Source organism: Meles meles, unplaced genomic scaffold, assembly GCF_922984935.1.
Source record: "Meles meles unplaced genomic scaffold, mMelMel3.1 paternal haplotype, whole genome shotgun sequence".
Lineage (NCBI taxonomy): Eukaryota > Metazoa > Chordata > Mammalia > Carnivora > Mustelidae > Meles > Meles meles.
In genome coordinates, this window is record NW_025721600.1 from 840,422 (window position 1) to 848,857 (window position 8,436).

The 8,436-nt window shown below is 50.8% G+C and overlaps 1 non-coding gene across 1 annotated transcript; it reads left to right on the plus strand.

Moving 5' to 3' along the window:
* Nucleotides 1–8,092: 8,092 nt before the first annotated feature.
* On the plus strand, nt 8,093–8,233 carry LOC123936543. Its single transcript, XR_006817358.1, has one exon. It is a non-coding gene; the product is annotated as a U4 spliceosomal RNA (small nuclear RNA).
* The last annotated feature ends 203 nt before the right edge of the window (nt 8,234–8,436 follow it).

Consider the following 8,436-nt stretch of genomic DNA (forward strand, 5'->3'; position numbering starts at 1 on the left):
TAAGGCGTAGGGGCATATCAGGTCCAATCTGCCAACTCTCGCTTGTGGACAAGGACTCTGAGGACACAAGTCTGAAAACCCAATCTAGGTCTTGGGTTTGGGCCTATGGCATGGCAGGATCAATGTACAGACACTGAGGACAGGTCTCTGAGAATCAAAGTTAAGGCGAGGGTCAGGAGGTCGCTAAGGCTGGAGTTTGTGTCCATGCCATCCACCGAATATGGGGTGGCCTCATGCGGCCTTGGAGGTTTCTCCCTCTCTGGGGCTTGTGAGCAGTTTCTAACAGTTTTGTTTATTCTGGGGATAGGTGTCCAGTTTTATCGCTCAGGGGTCCACCACATGGAGGCAGTCGAGAGCAGAGTTCCACGTATGGATGTCTGAAACCCGAGCTACAATAAGGTTTAGGTCCTAGTGGCATGTCAGTCCTTATATCCTCACTCTGGGGTAAGCTACCAATTGGCCTTTTTTTGAAAATGGGGCTCAGGCTAAGGGTCGCAATGGTTGTTTGTGCGCAGGGCAGCCTGAAAAAGTGGTCGTGGCCTCAGGGCCTACATAGGTTTCGTCTAACTCTGAGGGTTTTACATAGCTCCAAAAAGCACAGTTTTTTTTTTTTTTTCTGGGGGACAGGAGGAGTTCTTTTTGTTACTCAGGGGTCCCCCGTATGGAGGGATTCAAGAGGAGGGTGCTGGTTGTGGATGCCTGAAAACCCAACCTAGGGTTAGGACTAGGGCCTAGTGGCATGACAGGGCTGGTCGGCTGGCTCTGGGGCCAGCTGTCCCGGTGGCTGATTAGAGTACGGGACACAGATTCTGTCAGAATTCGTATCAGTGTCCATGGTAGTGTACGAAACTGGGATGGCATCATGGGCAGTTCACATTTCCCCCATTTTAGGGGTTTTGTGCAGCTCCATAGGGCATGGTTTCCTTCTGGAGAGCATAGAGAGACCTGTGGTGTGGCCTTGGAGTCCCCAATCTGGAGTCCTTGCACTCCAGGACTCAAGGAATGAAATTCTAAAAATCCAGTCTTGGTGGGTTAGGGTCTAGGCATGAATCCACAATATACAGATTGTGAGGCAAGCTTCCCAGACTCGGAAGGTAGGGCAAGTGTCAGGCATTCACTCAGACCAGACTAGAATTTGGTTCCACTAGGGCTGTCGAATGTGTGGGTGGCCTCCTGGATCCATGGAGTTTTCTCCTGCTCTGGGGGTTTTGCACAGCTTCAAAGAGCATGGTTTCATTCTCAGGGAGAGGTGGAGTCTTGTTGTATGACAGGGATCCCCATATGGAAGGACTTGAGTGCAGGGCTCTGGGTATGGATGCCTGAAAACCCAACCTAGGGTTAGTATTAGGCACTAGGGGCATGGCAGGCTGATCTTCCAACTCTGGGGCCAGCTACGTGGGTGGCTGGCTGGAGGTCAGGGCTAAGGCTGAGGGACAGAATGCGTTTTACAATCTAGGGTCGGGTTCCATCAAAGGTTGTGGTCTTTTGGCCATACAGATTTCTCCAAGTCTGGGCTTTTTGTGCAGCTCCATTGAGCATGGCATCCTTCTGGAGGTAGGCAGAGTCCCATGGTATGGCTCTGGATTTCTCTGTCTGGAGGGTTTGTGAGCCAGGACTCTAGGGATGGAAATCTGAAGAGCCATACTAGGGTTAGGGATAGGGGCTAGGGCATGGCAGGCCCCATCTACAGACGCTGAGAGGAGCTCCCATGGATTTCAGGTTAAGGCATGTGTCAGGAGGTCACTCAGGCTCGAGTTTTTGTCCATGTGATCCGCAAAATGTGGGTGTGGCCTCATGGGGCCATGGGGTTTTGTCCCTCTCTGGGCTTTTTTCGCAGTTACAAAGAGTTTGGTCTATTCTTGGGGATGGGTTGTGTCCTGTTTTATATCCCAGGGGTCCCTCATATGGAGGGATTTGAGAGCAGGGTTGCGGGTTGGATGCTTGAAAACCCAACCTACAATAAGGATTAGGTCCTAGTGGCATGGCAGTCCTTATATCCTGGCTCTGGGGTGAGATACACATGGGGCTGTGCTTAAAATTGGGCTCAGGCAAAGGATCACAATGGATATTTTGTGTCGAGAGCAGCCTGAAACGTGGGCGTGGCCTCAGGGCCTTCACAGTTTTCTTCCAACTCTGAGGGTTTTACAGCAGTAGGAGTTCTGTTTTGTGGCTCAGGGCCCCCCCATATGGAGGGATTCGAGTGGAGGTCTCTGGGTATGGATGCCTGAAATGCCAACCTAGGGTTAGGATTAGGGCCTATGGGCATGGCAGCTCTGAACTGCTGGCTCTGGGTCCAGCGATCCCAGTGGCTTTTTGGAGGATGGGACTCAAGTTGTGTCAGACTGCATACTATTGTCAAGGGTGGATTATGAAAGTGGGGTGGCATAGCAGGCCGTGCATGTTTCCCCTGATCCAGGGGTTTTGCACAGCTCCATAACATATGGTTTCCTTCTGGAGGGCATGGAGAATAGTGTGGGGAGGATCCAGAGTCCCCAGTCTGGAGGGATTGCATTCCAGGACTCAAGGAATGGAATTCTGAAAACCAAATCTCAGTGTATGGTTAGGGTGTAGGGCATGGATCACCATTCTCCAGATTATAGGGCGAGCTCCCCAGATTCTGAAGTTAGGGTGAATCCAGGCATTCACTGAAAACTTACAAGATTTTGCGTCCACCCGCGCTGCCAAATATGTGGATGGCCTCCTGGGTTTGGAATTTTCTCCTGCTGGGGCTGTTGTGCAGCTACCAAAAGTATGGTTTCACTGTGGGGAAGACATGGAGTCCTGTTGCATGGCACATGGGTCCCCATATGGAAGTATGGAACAGGGCTCTGGGTATGGATGTCTGAAAACCCAACATAGGGTTAGCATTATGGACTAGGGGCATGGAAGATCTGATCTGCTGACTCTGGAGCCAGCTACATGGGTGGCTGATTGGAAGTTGAGGCTTAGGTTGAGGAATGAAATGTATATTAGTGTCCTGGGTCAGGTTCTGTAAATCAGGGAGGCCTTGTTGGCCGTGCAGTTTTCTCCTAAACTGGGAGTTTTGTAGAGGTCCAAATAGTATGGTTTCACTCTGGGGGAGAAGGGGAGACCTGCTGTATGAATCAGGGGCCCCCATATGGAGGGATTGGAGAGCAGGGTGTTGGGAATGGATTCCTGAAAACCCAGCCATGGTTTAGTATTAGGGACTAGGGGTATGGGAGGTCTGATGTGCTGACACCGCAGCCAGCTACATGGGTGGCTTACTGGAGGTTGGTCTGAGGGACAGAATGTGTATTAGTGACCTGGTCGAGTTCTCAAAATCATAGAGGCCTCATTTGCCATGCAGGTTTCTCCTAATATGGGGTTTCTGTGCAGCTCCAGTGAGCACGGTTTCCTTCTGGAGGGTAGGCAGAGACCCAAGGTGCGGCTCCAGAGTACTCTATCTGGAGGGCCTGTGGGCCAGGCCTCTTGGGATGGAAGTTTGACAACCAAAGCAAGCTTAGGGTTAGGTCATTGGGCATGGCAGGCCCAAACTTCAGACACTGATGTACACTCCTGGGGATCTGAGGTGAAGGTGAGTGTCAGGAGGTCGCTCAGGCTGGAGTTTGTGTCCATGCCATCTGCCTAATGTGCGGGTGGCCTCATGGGGCTATGGAGTTTTGCCCTGCTCTGAGCTTTTTGCGCAGTTCCCAATACTTTGGTCTCTTCTGAGGGATAGGTGGTGTCCAGTTTTATGGCTCAGAGGTCCCACATATGGAGGGATTTGAGAGTAGGGTTCCAGTTATGGCTGCTTGGAAACCCAAACTACCATAAGGATTAGGTCCTAGTGGCATGGCAGTCCTTATATCCTGGTTCTGGGGTGAGCTACTCATAGTGATGTGTTGAAAATGGGGCTCAGACTAAGGATCACAATGGGTGTTTGCATCCAGGGCTGCCTGCAAAACTGGGCATGGCCTCAGGGTCTACTCAGGTTTCTTCCAACTCTGGGGATTTTACATAGCTCAAAAAGGCAAGGTTTCCTTCTGAGGGGCAGGATCAGTTTTGTTTTGTGGCTCACGTGTCCCCCATATGGAGGGATTTGAGTGGAGGGCTCTGGGTATGGATGCCTGAAACCCAAATCAAGGGTTTGGATTAAGGCCTAGGGACATGGCAGATACGATCTTTTGGCACTGTGCCAGCTGTCCCAGTGCCTGATTGGAAGATGGGACTCAGGTTGTGTCAGACTGCATATTAGTGTCCAGGGTGGAGTACAATATTGGGGTGGCATCAGGGGCTGTGCAGTTTTCCCCTGATATAGGGGTTTTGTGCAGCTCCGTAGAGCAAGGTTTCCTTCTGGAAGGCAGGGAGAGTCCTTCAGTGTGGCTCCAGATTCCCTAATCTGGAGAGCTTGCATTCCAGATCTCAAGGAATGGAATTCAGACAACGCAAGTTCAGTTTATGGTTAGGGTATAGGGCATGGGTCATCTATCTGCAGATCCTGAGTTGAGCTCTCCAGTTTCTGGAAGATTTCTGGAAGTTTCCAGATTCTGGTAGGGCGAATGTCAGGCATTCGCTCAGACCAGACCAGAATGTGTTTCCACTAGAGCTGCAGAATATGTGGGTGTCCTCCTGGGGCCATGGAGCTATCTCCTTCTGGGGGTTTTGCACAGCTCCAAATGGTATGATTTCATTCTCGGTGAGAGGTGGAGTCCTATTGTATGGCTCAGGGTTCCCCATATAGAGGGATAGAGCAGGGCTCTGGATATGGATGCCTAAAAACCCAACCTAGAGTTAGAATTAGGGACAAGGGGCAAGGCAGAATGATCTGCTGACTCTGGGGCAGGCTATGTAGGTGGTTGATTGGAGGACAGGGCTCACGCTGTGGGAAAGAATGTGCATTAGGGTCCGTGCATTAGGGTCGTGTTTGTAAGTGAGTGTGACCTCGGTAGCCTTGCGGGTTTCTCCAAATCTGGGGGCTTTGTGCAGCTCCAATGAGCACGGTTTCCTTCTAGAGAGTAGACAGAGTCCCATGGTGTGGTTCTGGAGTTCTCTCTCTGGAGTGCTTGTGGGCCAGGGCTCTTGGAACAGAAGTCTGAAAACCGAAGCTAGGGTTAGGGTTAGAGCTTAGGGCATGGCAGGCCTAATCTTCAGATGTTAAGCGAGCTCCCAGGGATCTCAGGTTAAGGTGAGTGTCAGGAGGTCATTAGGGCTGGATTTTGCGCCCAGGCCATCTGTCAAATGTGAGGTGGCCTCAGGGGGCCATGGAGTTTGATCCTACTCTGGGGTTTTTGTGCAGTTCCAAATAGTTTGGCCTAGTCTGGGGGAAAGTTGGCTCCTGTTTTATGCCTCATGGATCCCTAATAAGGAGGGATTTGAGAGAGGTTTCCCGGGTATGGCTACCTGAAGAGCCAACCTATATTTAGGGTTAGATCCTAGTGTTATGGCAGGCCTTATATCCTGGCTTGCGAAGAGCTACCCATGAGGTTGTGTTGAAAATGGGGCTCAGGCTAAGGGTCACAATGGGTTTTTCTGTCCTGGCCAGTTGTAAAATTGGGTGTGATCTCAGGGGCAATGCAGCTTTCATCCATCTCTGAGGGTTATACATAGCTGCAATAAGCAAGGATTCCTTCTGGGGGGCAGGAGAATTTCTATTCTGTTTTTCAGGGTTCCCCCACGTGGTGAGATTTGAGAGGAGGACTCTGGGTATGGATGCCTGAAATGCCAACCTAGGGCTAGGATTAGGGCCTAGGGGCATGGCAGGTCCTAACTGCTGGCTCTGGGGCCATCTATCCCAGTGACTGATTGGAGGACCGGATTCAGGTTGTGTCAGACTGCATATTAGTGTTCAGGGTGGAGAATGAAAGTGGGTGGCATCTTGAGCCTGGATCTGGAATGAGCTACCCATATGGCTCTGTTGAAAATGTGTCTCAGGCTAAGGGTCATAATGGGTGATTGTGTTCAGAACAACTGGCAAGAGTGGTCGTGGCCTCAGGTCAACACAGGTTTCTTCCAATCTTGAAGGTTTACACACATGCAAGAGCAAGGTTTCCTTTTGGCAACCAGGAATATTGCTGTTTTGTAGTTGAGGGGTCCCTCTGTGGAGGTATTCAAGGAGAGAGCTCTTGATATAGATGTCTGAAACCACAAGCAGGGTTAGAATTCAAGCCTAGGGGCACGGCAAGTCCGATCTTTTGGCCTTGGGGCCAGCTCTCCCAGTGGCTGATTGGAGGACGGGACTCAGGTTGTTTCAGACTGCATAATAGTGTCCAGGGTGGAGAACGAAAGTGGGTGGCATCATGGGGCATACACGTTTGCCCTGATCTATGGGTTTGCAGGGCTCCATAGGGCATGATTTTTTTCTGCAGGGCAGGAAAAGTCCCGTGGAGTGGCTCCAGAGACCCCAATATGGAGGGATTGCATTCCAGGACTCAAGGAAAGGAATTCTGAAAACCGAAGTTGAGTGTACTGTTAGGGTGTAGGGCATGGATCCCCGATGTGTAGATTCTGAGTCAAGCTCCCCAGAATATGAAGTTAGGGCGAGTGTCAAGCATTCGTTCAAACCAGACTAGATTTTGTGTCCACTAGGGCTGCTGAATGTGTGTGTGGCCTCCTGGGGCCTTGGAGGTTTCTCCTTCTCTGGGGGATTTGCTGATCTCCAAATAGTATGATTTCATTATGTGGTAGTTGTGGAGTCCTGTTGTATGGCACAGATGTCCCCATATGGAGGATTTTGAGAGCAGGACTTTGTGTATAGATGCCAGAAAACCCTATCCTGGGGTTAGCATTAATGACTAGGGGAATGGCAGGTCCAATCTGCCGACTCTGGGGCCAGCTACGTGGTGGCTGACTGGAGGTCAGTGCTCAGGCTGTGAGACAGAATGTGCGTTAGTGTCCAGTTTCAGGTTCCATCAATGGGTGTGGCCTCATTGACCATGCATGTTTCTCTTAATCTTGGGGTTTTGTGAATCTCCATTGAGAACGGTTTCCTTCTGTAGGTTAGGCAGAGTCCCATGGTGTGGTTCCTCAGTTCTCTATCTGGAGAGCTTGTGGCGCAGGACCTCTGGGAAAGAGGACTGAAGACCTATGCCAAGGTTAGAGTTAGGGCCTAGGTCATGGCAGGCCCAATCTATAGATGCTGAGGCCAAATCCCGGGGGTCTGAGATTAAGGTGACAGTCAGGATGTCCCTGAGGCTGGAGTTTGTGTCCATTCGATCCACCGAATGTGTGGGCGGTCTCATGGGGCCACAGAGTTTTCTAGGGCCATGGCGCAGACCCCTTGTCAGGCTCTAAGATAGCTAGCAATATATCCAGCAGATCAGACATGCCATGGCCCTAGGCCATCATCTCCACCCAAACTGGGTTTGCAGGCATCTGTCCTCAGATCTTATCTCAAATTCCTGAATATGGGGGAACTTGAAGCACAAAACAGTACCTCCCTTCCCCATGAGAGGAAACCTTGCCTTTGGGATGAGGGTAATCTCTCAGAGTCGGAGAAACCTGCATGGCCCATGATGTCACAACCACTCTTGAGGGTGGACGTGGGCACAAACACCCATTGAGATCCTCAGGCTGAGCCATGTTTTCATATAAAGCCCAAAAGCAGCTGGACTAGGAGTCCACAATCCAGGCTTACCATGCCCCTAGTGCCAAATCCTAACCAAAGGGGAAGTTTCCCAGGAGCCCATACCCAGAACCCTGCTCTGGATCTCTTTTTTGGGGGGACCCCTGAGACAAAACACAGAACTCCTCAATTCCCGAAGCAGGACACCAAACTATTGGGAGCCTGGCAAATCCCCACAGAAGGAGAATCTTCCATGGCCCCATGAGGCCACACCTACATTCCGCAGCCATCCTAGACACAAATTCAGAGACAAACTCCATAGCTCCTGCCTCACACTCGTGCTAATTTCCGCTTCTGAGGATCTCCCCTCAGGGTCTGCAGATCAGGCATGCCATACCCTCGACCCTAACCCTACACTTAGTTTGTGTTTTCAGACTTCTGTCACCAGAGCCCTGGCCCACAAACCCTCCAGGCTGGTGCCTCCAGAGCCACATGGCAGGAATGAGCCTCCCATCGCAAAGGAAACTATGTAATTTCAGTTGCCATAACCCTACAGATTAGGAGAAATCTAGCTTTGCGCAGTGGCAGTATCGTAGCCAATGAGGTTTATCCGAGGCGCGATTATTGCTAATTGAAAACTTTTCCCAGATTAGGAGAAATCTGCAAGGCCCTTGAGGCCACCCCAATTTTGTAAGGCGACCTGGAAATAGTGAGCACTCTGACAAATCCTGAGCAACTACATCCAGTCAGGCACCCAGGTAGATGGCCTAGAGATAGGAGATTGAAACTAACATGTCCCTAGTACCTAATCTAAACACTAGCATTCGTTTTCAGGCATCTGTCCCCAGAGACCTGGCCTGAATACCAACATAACGGGGTCCCTGAGGAACCAAACAGAACATCTCCTGTCCCAG